The following is a 14,364-nucleotide window of genomic DNA, read 5'->3' as shown; positions in this document are numbered from 1 at the left end:
AATACATTAAGTTCTTTTCCCAAATCAAATCACGACTTGGAAAAAAAATTGCTTAAATGTATAAACACTGTAGACGAATCTGAAAAAGGCAGATGCGATGCTTCACATTTAAATGTACGCTGAACATATTTACAGCAAATATACGATATTTTTCTGGGAAAAATATGTGAAAAGAAGAGCTTTTATAGCATGAGCTTATCCTTATCTGTTCCAAATTAACATCCTTATCTGAAATTATCTGCTACCATTCTTGAAAAAATAATACAGAAGCTGTTTGGTTTGTTTCAAAGGTTAGTCACTTTATGCTTCCTTCTAAAATTTGATTACGTTTAATTCAGTTAATTTTTGTTCCAGTATTTTGTGCGAATGGCTTTATTTTTGTAGTCCATTGCTACAAGCATATTGGTTTTAGTGAAGGGAAAATTTACACCTGGATCAAGTAGCTGAGGTAATTTTTAACTACATTAATTTGCTTTGCGTTTGCCTTTCATTTACACACGTAAAAAATTACATATGTACACATTTACTTATGTAAAAAATCTGACTTGACCAGAACATTATTTCTAGCTAATTGTTGTAAATGGCAATTGTTGTGTCAATAAAAAGAACAGTCTGTAATGCTAAATTTCGGATTGCATTTTATAAGATATAATTTGCCATGCGCCAAACAATATAATTTTATTAAATGTATACCAACATGATCAAAGTTTGCTCCTTTAGTTTTCTATTAAAATTTGTATTTCAGTGGGCGTATGAATAATATATAATTTAAATGGCTTTTAGTTAAAGAAAATTAAGTGCTTATGATATATTTAAAATAAATTCTTTAAAAATGCCATAATTTAATTTTCTACTGTGCTAGTTCTACAGTACCAACAAATCTAAATTCATTTTTATCCGTACGTGTGATATAACCACGATATTTAGGTATCAGTTTACAGTGTTAGTTCATTTGCAAAAATAATGTTATATTGATTTTTGGTAAATTGTTATGGGCTTCAAGTAAAATACCCATTCTGGTTGTCCAGTTTTACCTAAAATCCAATCCCACTCGTTATATGAATGCAGAAAGCTTAACCGTTTGAGCACGGCGAAGCACTTCACTTGTCGTATGCCAAAAACACGGCGCATCGCGATAGCGCTTCTCTTGTTTTGTATCGAGAATGCGAAGACGCTGGTGTTGGTTAGTATACTTTACGCAATTATTGAGAGCAGTTGTAGTGATATCAGTAGCAGTTGTTTTATAGGAATTGGAAATTGTTTTCATTTTTTTACCAAGTGTTATGCAGCGTCTTCGCATTCTCGATACAAAACAAGAGAAGCGCTATCGCGCTGCGCCGTATTTTTGGCATGCGCAAGTGAAGCGCGCGCCGGACTCAAACGGTTAACCACGAAAAACAGAAAGTTTTGAATAAGAATTATAGAGGACTAAAAATTCGTTATGCACATGTAGACACACATTCAGACAGACATCATTGTAAAAGAGTGAAAACGTTTTGTGTGAACACTAATTCTCGCTTATCATTGAAAACTCACTATATAATTTTTGGGCTGAAATAATTACCCTTTAGCTACACATATATTCCGTACTATGATAAAAAGTGCAAAAGAAGATATTTGTCAGAAAAATTTTTTTAAGTACACGATAAATTCCTTATTGTTTAAAAGAAAGGAATTTAACAAATTTTACTGTGATGTTATTTTCTTTCTAGATCCCTGTCCGTACATATTAAAGTCTGTGATGAGATTCTTGTTTCTGTGCATAATATAAACACAAATTATATGTTATTATACACACTTCGCTTCTACATTCATAAAATATTTATTATCTCTATAATTTTTAGTTAGCAACTCGTATTTGTCAGATCTGTCAGAAAGTTTTTCTAAGATAAAATTTTCCTTTAAGCTAATTATTAATAAATGTAGACTTCTTTTAGTATTAATAAATGTAGACTTCTTTTTTCTTCCACTTTCCCCAATAGGAATGTTTTTATTATCTTATTTTATTACCTTAAATTATACATAAGTACTCAAAGCTTTAAGAATGCTCGTTTTACGAAAATTAACTTTTATGAGAAACATAAGTTAGTCTTCTTTTTTCTATTACCAAAAGAAATTTGGAAAGGATTTTCGTTTTCGTAAAGAAAGGTGAGTGAAAATATGGTTCAGTCATTTTTTATGCAAGGATTGCGTAAAATATGACTAGACACACAGCATATGCTTTTAGGCTAGTTTTTGTTTTGATGTTTTGATCACCTACGAAAAGCTACACAATAGAAAGAATATGTGTGAGTCTTAGCGACCAAGCGTACCATATTACTTATAGAATTACCATATTACAGGCACGCATCAAAACTGTACACACAGTGATCTTCGGGATAAAAACTATGATAAAATATTAATAATTTACACTTGCCTTCTCTTATTCTATACCATAAACCTTGAAGCTCCCTTACCATTCAAAATTCAAATTACTAATTATTTAAATCGCGCAGTATACTGTGAAATTAATGTAGTTTCAGTATAAATGTCGGTTCACTTTCAAATGGTTGCCATTAAATATTAGAGCCCTGCATTATATTTAAAGAAATTAAATAATAAAAATCTGCATGAATGTATGTACGTTTCTCGCACTGTGAAAAGCAACGGTACCTAGGGACATTAAGTTTTGAATAACGTAATCCTCCATTCGAATATGGGCATCTGGAAACCCAAATTTGGAATATGGAATTTGTTTTATTATCTATTTCATATTTTGCAGAGCATTTATGAGTTTCTCGTTAAGAAACTCAACGATTTCAAAGCGAGCAATGGCACTTCTGTACGGGAGATGAAACTCAGTGTTTACAATACGATCCACAAACAAAACGACAAAGTGAACAGTGGAAAAAACCGTCTTATGTTAAATGTTACAGGCATTTTGAGAGCGATTATTATCAAGATTTCTATTAAATAATCGAAACCTTTTGACTCTCTCCCGCTCCTTTTGAATGCGTAATCACGGTTCTCGTTTGCGTAGTTACTGCTAACATGCTGAGGCTAATTTCTGTCTGTCATCCACTGTCTTGAGATGCAAGCTTTCAAAGACGTGTAGGGTCCAGAACTCGCTCATAATGGTGTGTGAATGAGATTATGCGCCTAAAGAGTTTCGTTATCCATTATTAAAAGTATGTAAATCTATGGCTATGTCTGTTTGCACGTCCATCATTCTATATGCACAATATACCTCTAAAATCTATTACACACACACACATATATATACACGAAATACAATTAAAGAAAACAGTGTTTATTTTTTATCGCTTGTTTTCCCATCCTTATTTGATGCGTGTTAAAATGATTTAATTTAATACTATTTCATTCACTATTTTTCTAAGAATTTATCCTAAATTCTAAGTGAGGTATTATCAGAGCTGGATTAACCATTAAGCAAAATAAGAACTTGCTTAGGATATCAAGGAAAAGTGACACCACAAAAAGGTGCTTAGAGACTCAAGGGGACACCACATTGCCAAATTTACCATTAAATGGTGCAGCTAAAACCAAAACCGAGACTGAAGAAATAGAGAGAAAAAAGAAGTAAATGTTTATCTGTGGGGAAGGAGGGAACGAACATTTCTAAGCGCTTATGTTCTCCGAAAGTCTTCATCCGGCCCTGGGTATTACAGTATCAAGCTTCATTACAAAAGGTTAAAAGATAAAAACTAAAGTAAAAGAATGTTAAATTTATTCTGTATGTTGGTAATTTACACATTATTAAAGAAACTCGGCTGAAAAAATTAATTTGCTTGAAATAAAAAATGAATCTGATAGCTGATTTAAAAATTATTATGCAAAAATTCATAATTTATTAGTTTTGAGTTGTAAATAAAGAATCCATTGTAACTTATTTTTAATTAATAATGCCATTTCTTAGAAAAGGGTTCCCATTTCATGAATAATTAACGGAAAGCAATAGTTTGAATATTTTGCAAATTAACTTTATCACCTCTGGATATTATTTATCTATCTACACGTGATAAAGTGCACAATGTAGTTTTCGTGGCAATAACATGAAATGGAATTTTGCATCAGATAAATTATCTACGTTATTTCTGATAACTACCTGAAGCAGATAGCGAAAGAAACGGAAAATAATCAAACATGACATTAAAAACAGCTCATTTTAAAGACACAGCAGAGATATTGAATAAACATAGAGCTTATTTACGATGTTTGTAGCTTTAAAACATCAAAATTCTCGAACAGCATGAAACTAACTCATCTTAATTCTGAAAATGTAAGATTCCCCCTCTTGCTTGGGACAAATTGGTTATATGACATTGTGCAAAATAATGGTAACAAAAAGCATAATTATTATGCAAAATAACATAATAATTATGGGAATTAGCACAGGGAATTTCAAAGTAGGCATTCAATGAGGAAGAAAACAGTTTCTGAACATTAAACGTTTACTTTCCATGCGGTTTAAATCCTTGTTATATAATTGTTGGAAATTAAGAACTTGCTTTCTGATTACAGAATATTTATAGTGACCCGTTGTCAAATGTGTTCTGTTGCTTTTTGGGATTTATTTTTGGAACTAGACTTGCATCGCTTTTCCCCTAATTCCAACCAATCTTATATAATCTACTTCTGGAAAAATTTGGATTTGCACACTATGGAGCCAAGATCCTCTTGTATGATAAAAAAGCAAGTTTTATAATTAAATATTAGTTAAGTGAAATTTAAAATAAGGCAAAACTTTTAGCCCGAAGGCCTATTAATTTCGTTTTGGCATTTTGCGTTGGTTCACTATAAATGTCGGTTCGCATTTCAAATTGTTACCACTAAATATTAGAGCCCCGCATTATATTTAAAGAAATTAAATAATGAAGAATATCCATGAATATATGTATGTTTCTCGTGCAGCGAAAAAACAACGGTACCTAAAGACATCAAATTTTCAATAAGTCGTCTTCCACTTGAATATGGAGATCTGGAAACCGGAGGAATTTAGAATTTGTTTTATTATCTATTCTATATTTTGTAAAACTTTAACGAATTTTTGATTAAGACACTCAGGGATTTCAAAGCGAGCAATGGCAACACTGTACGGAAAAAAAAAAGAAACATTTTTATCTCCAGCACGCGAGACTGTGTATCAGAAATTCTAAAGATATGCTTATTTTAAAATTATTTTGCGATATTGCTGTTAAATTGAATTTTATGGTTTAAGTGCAAAGAACATGATATTTAATAAATAAAGGTAATACACAAAACGTTAAAAAAAAGGGACCCTTCAAGGTAATTATTTCTTTCCAATGGCAGATTGCGAACAGTTACAGTGTAACACATTCCATTAATCTATTTACAAGGCCAGATGTGGTGATCTCTTTATTATGGAGGTATCTAATATGTGGGCTACTATCGCCTCCTATGAAAGGACGGACAGTTACAACCACGCTTTCTCCGGGATTCGATCCAGGCCCTTCAGTATTGATGTCAGGCTTCCCTAACCAATATACCGTCTGGGCGGCCTGAGCGTAATGTAAAATCTGAAATATTTCAGACTTTCTTTTATTTTTTTTTTTTTATTATTTTTTCAGTTAAATTTGGTTTATTGCAAAAACGCCCCTTTGGGCGTAATATAAAATCTGAAAGCTTTCCGACTTTCTTTTATTTTTTTCAATTAAATTTGTTTATTGCAAAAACAATATGTAGTAAATAGTATTTTTTCTCTTCCTCGTAGGAAATAAAGAAGTATTGTAACCACGATAAATTCCTAATATCATATTTAAACGAAAATATTCATTTTGACCGGCTATCGTATGAAATTTAGCGATGTTTTTAGGTGACATCTATACGTAAAGACAGAATAAAGGACTCTTTTCCCTGAACGAATTATAAAACTGATTTAAAATGGATTCAAAAGAGAGTTTTTCGTGGCATCTGTATCTACGTACCTAGGAATGTATGTATCTCGTATAAGTCAAAAACGAATAGCCTCAAAACGTTGAAATTTTGTACATAGGACTGCTACAACATGTAGTTGCGCACCTCCCTTTTTGGTTGCGATCGGCCGTACCAAACGTAACTCTTATACTCTGTTACTAGGCTCAGTGAGCTCAGTTTTTTTTTATTCTTATATGTCGATAAACTGTGCATTTTTTGCTTTAATAAGGATTTAATTATGCTGCTCTTATCTTCCGGTTAAAGTATTTATGCCTTTGTTAATATGCATGCAATAGTTGTAGAATTATCAACAATTTAAAAGTCGTTTAAGTGAGGCTGAGCCTAATTTTTTTATCATATCAGCCCTGTATGTTTACATTTGAAACTTAGCAGAATAGTGAATTCAGTTTCTGCACCTTCAGTATCATTTTGCCGAGTGGGGCCAAAAGTAAACTCTCAGTTTTGTGCACCGGAAAATCTGCCTTTTTTGCGCGCTGGCCGAATTGTTTGTTTTTGCGTGAAACCTCTAATTGTAAAAATTGTTTTAAATGTATTTGCTGTTTTACATTTTTATATTTTTTTCATTTTTAATAAATACATTTTGAAGTTTTATGTATTTTTGCCTTGCCGCGAAGTGAGAACTGAATTAATTGAATGAGAAATATATCTCTAATGAAATTTGAGGAAAATAAGTTTAAATGAAATGCAGGAAAAAATGCGTATAATTTAATATTCCGTGCAGGAAGTCATGTGGTGTAACACATTAGGTTTTTTTTTTTTTTTTTTTTTTTTTTTTTTTTTTTTTTAATTTCTACATGATGAAGTAATTTCCATTGGTTTTTAATCTTTTATCTTTCTTTTTTTATTTTCCTCCTCTCCCCGAGTATATCAATTTGTTGTATAATTTAAGCAAATCGATGGAAAATTTCTTTCTTAAGTGTAAAATTTGAAGTTTAATCAAAAGTTATCCTGTTCAATAAAAGTTTCAAATAAACCTATCTATCATCCTGTTAGTATAGCAATTAAGTAGTGCCCATTCCATTTTAAGAAGTTAACTTGTGAGATGCAAAAACCTGCAAGTCAAATTTTAATAACACCGTTCCAATACATGCTTAATATACATTCAATAACCATTTGAGAACCTGAATTACACTTTCTTGGAATTTAATTTTGTGTGATATAATTGCATTAAAAGCAACCTGCGTGAGAAGTAATGCAATGAGATTAAAAGTAATGCATTTGCTGATTAGAAGTAATGTACTAAGATTTTTTCGAGACATTTAAAAAAAAAAAGAAATTGAAATATTAAAATAAAAACTAAGATTACAATTAACTGTACAGTGCTGAAGAATCTTAACGGGGAGCCCGAATAATAACATTTTTTAACACTTTTTTTTATCATCCTGTGCAAAAATTCTTATATTAAGATAAAAATAGATTATCCCTATCTGTCCACTCACAAGCACACTGTAAACATGCCAAGAATGGTTTATGCTATTTATGAAAGAAAATACTTACCTCCTGCAATGATGTTCCCCTTCAAACAAACATAGTAAACAGCGGTATTGTTTGAGAATTTCATCAAGGGTAACTTACGTCATGCACCCGTAATGCTGACGAGCATCACAGTCGGGTTCTAAAATTGGCTAGTTTAAGGGGGAAAAATCTTACTCGTCTATTACAAGGAAACAGTTTTATTTCTCGCTTAGCACACATGATTTTAATAAAAGCCTTTGACATGGAAAGGTTTTTACGATATCGCTTTTCCCATATGTCTTATACTCGGTATATAACAATTGTATTGATAACAATTGTATTGATAACATAAAAACGAACACTAGAGTGAAGACCTGAATATTTTTGCAATCAACTCTTACAATTAATATTTTTATTTAAAAGACACATAATTTCGGCAGACAGACTCGTGTGCTAGAACTCAAAATATTTTTTCCATACCGTGTTGCAATTGCTCGCTTTGAAATCGTTGAGTTTCTTAATCAAAAATTCGTTAAAGTTTTACAAAATATGAAATAGATAATAAAAAAAATTCAAAATTTGGGCTTCCAGATGCCCATATTTGAATGGAGGACAACGTTATTCAAAATTTGATGGCTCTAGTTGCTACCGTTGCTTTTTCAGAATGCGAGAAAAACGCAAACGTTCATGTAGATTCTTCATTATTTAATTTCTTTAGCTATAGAGGGATAATATTTTATGGCAACAATTTGAAAAGTGATACAACGTATTTCAGTGTTTTGACTCAAAATGCCTTTTGGAGACTAATCCGCCCATTCGGAATTAACATCTCTTTTGGGCTAAAACAACAAATAAAAACAACAGCTATGAATAGGCTGCAAATATAGTTAATAAATATATTTTTATAAAACATAACAAATACTTCATAGTTTAGCAAAATTGTGCGAGGTCACATAATCTTCATATAAACATATGGTCCATAAACAAGTATTAGAGAGAACTGAAAGCTAAACGTGTAAATGTTGCTAGCCTTAGAAAATTCAGGAAGACACTGATTAGATGCCGTTCTTATTAACAATAATAACTCAATAATAAATAACTTGAATGATAAATAATTTAAATGCACATAAATGTCAAACATTTAGCACTCAACAGACTTCCAACTATAGAGTGACATGAAAGTCATGTAGTTATAATGTAATCTAAAATACTACACTTGACTTATTTTTGTCATAAATAACTTATCTCTATTTTAAAATATATTCAAACTCAGTTAATGCAAACTCAGTTTTAGTTTTCTGTATATTTTTTATTTACCTATGTTCGTAAACAATTTCATCTGGAAAATAACCTCAAATCAAGTGTTTACGAGATGCTTATCGAATCTGCATATTTGATTTGTGCAAATAATCGGGAATCATCGCGCAAGACATTTTCTTTCCAAACAATCAAGCCAAGTCTTTGAATAGCTAAAAAGCGATTTCCGCGAGCAATAGTTCTTGAAGAAATACATTGGAAGTATTGAATTAAAAGTTAATGAAGCATTAATTAATATAAATTAACTCAGATATTGAATATGAAAGCTAAGATAAATATTTCTGTAGTTAATTAAAACTAAAATAATAAATCGGCATTCATTGAAACCTTTGATAATTACTGAACGTGTCACACTTAATTTTATCCTCCAGGTAAATGAAACAATTTCTGAAGCAGATTCAGATTATTTAAGAAATACTATGCCATTCCCTTGAAGCTTCTTATAAGCTTCAAAATTTAAATACAGACTAAATTCGTCTTCAGTTGCAAGTATTACTAAATTATTTAATGCTTAGCTATCACAATTTAAAATATGTTATTTTGTGTTTTTAGCAATAACCTTTGAAAGAGAAAATAATTATTTTTATTTAAATCCAAAATTCGTATTTAATTTTTTATAATGAAATAAAAATGATACATTCTACAAAAAAAAAATTGCATTTTACTTCCTTTTCAGTTGTATAAATATATAAAGAAGAATGTCCCTTTGTGTGTTTGTTTGTTCGAGATATACTCGGCCACTACTGTAGCTATCGTCACCAAATTTTCTACAGTTCTTTTCTGTGTCATGGGAAAGGTCGACGTCCATGTTTTCCAAAAAAATTCAATATACATATATTTTACGCGAATTTCACGAACTTCTGATTTAAAACTCAGCGATCTGAAAGCTTTGCATTGCCACTCTGCAAAAGCGTAAGACATATATGTTACAAATTTAATCAGAATACTCGACGATATAAAAAATTTGTGTTTGCCACTCGGGAAGATGCAATCACATTAATTTGTCTCGAATTTAATAAAAATTTCTATTTAAGAAATATGTGTTGCACTGCTCAAATTAAAATATTTCAAAGTGTGTTATCGTTCAACAAAGAGTATAATATTTATTTTTTCACGCAATAACACGCAGTTTCTTTGCTTTTGAAATTGAATTTGTAATAGTCGTCACAAAGCGTTACTTTTGTTGTGAAATTAATTGCGCCACTAGAGCGAAAATCGGTTGTTCGATTTGCACATTAAGCACGGTAAGAAAGAAAGATCATCCCGAACTTCAGAAACAAATTGGCAACGGAAAGCAAGACTGGAAAACGTTCGTGTACTTACTGCTCAAGCCCGCTCGTATGAAACAAACGAGCAATGGGAAGCAAGCTTGGGAAATATTCGAGTACGCACTGCTTGATCTAGACGAACATTGCACTATGATTTAAATCTTATTGCATTCTATTATCATTGGAACTTTAATAGTGGCAACACAGCTGAAAAAACGCTACGCAACAAAACCAAAGAATATAGCGTATACCACACGTAAAAACTACATACCTACCTTACCTCTCAGCAAAAAGACTCGTCCTGTCTACGTCACGCGCATGCAAAGTGACGCGAAGAACGAGTCCTTGTATTAGCTCGCGGTCTAAAGTAAGTGTTTTCAGGATGTTTTCAAAACAAGAACAACGATGTTGGATAAAAATTGACTGTGCCAGAGGTCGTACAGCACGACAGTGTCATCAAGGTCTTCAAGAGGCTTGCGGGGAATCTGCATTGCCTTACAGAACCGTAGCAAGATGGGTGAAAGCATTCAATGAAGGATGCTAAAACGTGGCAGACATGCTGCGGCCAGGTCGTCCGAGTCTGCATCGCTGATGCAGACGTGCAAGCTGTTGCCGCACTAATGGACAGTGATCGATTTGTCAGCTGATTCGTCAGCTGACCAGAAAAACGGGATTAGCGCATACGACTGTGCTGCACATTCTGAAGGAACGCCTGTCCATGAGAAAAATTGCTTCACGATGGGTTCCACATCAATTGATGGAAATGCAGAAATGGCTTACAATACGATGCTGCTCAAACCCACCTGGAGCGCTATGAGCGCGAAGGAGATGCTTTTTTATGCCGTATCATTACGCTGGATGAGACTTGGGCCCGATTGTACCAGCCAGAACTGAAACGCCAATCAAACGAATGGCGTCACCACGACGTTCGAAATTTCGTCAGAACCCCAGCAATGTGAAAGTTATGGTGATTCTCGTGTACGACTGTGATGGTGTCATCCTAACGCATACCATTCCCCCACAGCAGACCGTCACTGCGCAGTATTACTGCTCATTTTTGGAGCACAATCTCCGACCAGCTTTGAGAAAAAAACGGCGACACTTTCTGCAGAACGCTCCTCTCATTTTGCATGACAATGCTCGACCGCATGCAGCACAAGCTGTGACTGATTTGTTCAAGCGATGGGGCTGGGAAGTGCTTTACCATCCACCATACTCCCCAGATCTAAGCCCTTGTGACTATGACTTAATTCCTAAGATGAAGGAACCACTTCGTGGCACTCGCTTCCAAACTGTTCCTAAGATTCTTGCGGCAGTAGACCGGTCCATTCAAACTATCAACAAAACAGGCGCTACTACAGGTATTCTGCGACTTCGACATCGTTGGAAACGGGTTGTACACAATGCTGGCGACTATATTGAAGGACTGTAAAACATGGTGACATGAATCACTTTGTATTCCTTGTAAATAAATAGTTGCCACTATTAAAGTTCTAACTCTAGTACGATTACAGTCTTTACCCAAGTGTGGTCGTTGGAAAGATGGATAAATTATAGCGCATTGCACAGCCCTCAAATTTAAGAATGAAGCACCGGGAATGTTGCTATGTGGGTAGTAAAGTGAAACTGCCCACACCAGATGGAAAAAAAATATTTTGTATCCAAAAGCATTTCAATAAACATAATTAAAACACAAACACTTTCTTTTCTTTAAGTAGCACTACAACGCATGCCTGGTAACAGCTAGCTAACGCCTTGCTTTTTATATGGTCATTTGCACGTAGCATGTTCAAGGGTAGGAACTAGAATTTGTACATTTTCGCTTCTGATGGTAAAACTCGAAATATTGTACATTGCACAGCTTTACAATAAAAATTCATTTAAGTGAATTGCCTTCTTTTAATAAAAATAACTCATAACAGAAGAAAACAGCCTCACCCGATTTTGTTACATCAAAGATCAATAATTAGAGAAGGATTACAGCGTTATCGTTCTCTCTGTTGTTAGATACATTACTCTCAATCTAACTTAACTGGAATCGAGTACTTCCACTAGTTTATAAATAACTATATTAAAAAAGTAAATACATCTGTGACTATATTAGTAACTTTATCGACTGCAGACATTTGTATACATTTTACAAAGAAGTGCTCCTTAGATTATATCAGCAATCGCATGAAAACTGTGCAGCAGACAGTGGACCAGAGCTGTATTAACCATTATGCAAAGTATAAGAAAGAAAGCTTAAGACATCAAGGAGAGAGAGAACCATGAGAAGCTTCTTAGAAGCTCAAGGGGCCACAAAAATCTCTCACTGCAGTTTTAAAATGTATGATGCACCTAAGCAAAACCAAGAGAGAAGGAATGGGGTGGGAGAGAATTGCCGTAAATGGCATGTGAGGGTACCCAAATTTTTTAAGTGCTTAGGGCATCTAAAAGTTTTAAGCTGATCCTAGTGGGCTTAAAAAACTAGCCAATAATAACATTTTTCTTTTGCATGGTACATTTTAGTGATTTTCCATCTTTTTCGACTCAGAGAGCCCCTAAAACTATTTCGTGGATTTAAGAAAACCAACAGAATGGACCTTTTTTTTTTTTTTTTTTTTTTTTTTTTTTTTTTAACCTGTACCATTTTCAGAAAATTAAATATAAAAAATATTGAATATATACCAATATTATGTGTACTTTATACCAAAAGTTCATTATTTTTTTATACTGAAAATTGATCTGCTTCACACATGTAACAATAACGATGATAAAAATATTAATTGGTTATTTTTAAAGTTTAACCTTGTGGTCCGCAAAGAAGTAAAAAATTCGATCTAATCTTAGTTTTAATCTGTAAAACTCTTACAGAAGTTGCACGGAACTTCAGAGGTTCACGCAGTATCATTTGAAGATCATTGACTTCAAATGATAATACCATTGTCTTCAAAATCATTTCTATTATAAAGGCTTATTTATATTTATTGTTACGAATTGTGTGTATATGTAAATAATTTTAGTGAAATGATATGTCAAATTGTAGTATCTCTTGTATAAGAGCTGATGAACATGAAAGGCCTCAAAAGAGGGAAGCGTCTCCGGAACAATAAGGTTACAGGCGTACGTTCATTTAACATTGAGGTAGATGACTAGCTTGCGAAATTGGCGAGATAAGGCCAAGATGGCGATGATTTTGAAACTAATTTTTGTTTCTAATGGTTTTGGAAACTAATATTATGCGGAAAATCGCCAAACTTGGCAACCATTTGGGGACATTTTGGTTCCATCCCTGCATAAATGTAATTGATCTAATCATTATAAGTAACCGTTACTGTATCCTGCCCTATATGTAACTGTACCTGTACATGCCTTCCAGCAGTTTCGAGGAAGTTTAACAAGACAAGGTGAGCCTTTCGGCTTGTTTAAATTTTGCTTATAAAATTTAACAAGATATATAAGTTTTGGCTTACCTTTCTTGATCTATGCGAAGAAATATGGCTAGTAACGTCTAAAGCCGATTCAGGCAAATTTAGAACCTGGGAGAGAATAGTACCGAGACGGTTAGTGGACGCTGCCAGAAGTTCTGTATAAAACGCAGAACTCGCTGCCTGCGTTTATCAATCAATTTGCATCCTGATGGGAGTGGACAAAATTAGAAGTGATTTTCGGTGTAATAAAGGCCAAAATGAAAGCTTTACTCCTTCCTGTAATGGCAAAAATGATAAGATAATTGATTAATATACATCGAATCTTAACAACTTGCGTGAGCTACGCAAACATACTTATATATATATATATAAAGTTTACTATAGGTATATTAGACGCAAAAATAACACAAAACTTTGTACAGAATAGATCCAGTTTTTTATGTTACAGGTACAGATGCAAGTGGGCGACACACTTCACCATTGGTAATAAAAGCATAGCCCCGCCACACTAACTGTGCAGTTTCGCCCCAGTTTTGATAGAAAACACCCTACAGGAAATTTCGAGGGTCTCCAGCGTGGCCTTCGGGAATTTCGACCGAGGCCTTCGATCAGTTGGCCGTGGTCTCACACCCCTCTTTCCCTACCACGAACCTCTCGAGAATACTTTCGGTTCCCCTTGTGCTATTTTAAGCGACCCTTGCCGCACAGGCAAAGCAATCTTAAGAATCAAGAGGCCATCTTGATGGGAGAACGAATGAAGTAACTTTATGAAGTACAGGTTAAACAGAATTAATTAAAGGAAAACATTAAAGTGAGCTAGTAAATCAACATTCGATACGTCTTCTTAAACGTTAAACTTACTGTAGTTAAGGAATAGTTAATGTTACATACCTTCTAGGTTAATCCTACACTTTGTTTACACTCATACTGTTTGAAGATGGCCTTAGTATGAATTC

General features: G+C 33.4%; 1 protein-coding gene across 1 annotated transcript in view; it reads left to right on the top strand.

Annotated features, from left to right (window-relative positions):
- The first annotated feature begins 283 nt into the window (after window positions 1-283).
- The window catches only part of LOC118198239 (proton-coupled folate transporter-like), a 39,860-nt gene continuing 25,779 nt past the window's right edge, over window positions 284-14,364 (top strand). The window contains exon 1 of the mRNA XM_035369867.2: window positions 284-448. The gene's annotated coding sequence lies outside the window, so the exon portion shown is untranslated. The remainder of the gene's footprint in view (window positions 449-14,364) is intronic.

This window comes from Stegodyphus dumicola, chromosome 4, assembly GCF_044657685.1.
Source record: "Stegodyphus dumicola isolate Sdum_Otavi_A_Nest chromosome 4, ASM4465768v1".
NCBI lineage: Eukaryota > Metazoa > Arthropoda > Arachnida > Araneae > Eresidae > Stegodyphus > Stegodyphus dumicola.
The sequence above is the reverse complement of the archived record's forward strand: the minus strand, read 5'-3'. Positions and strand labels throughout refer to the sequence as shown.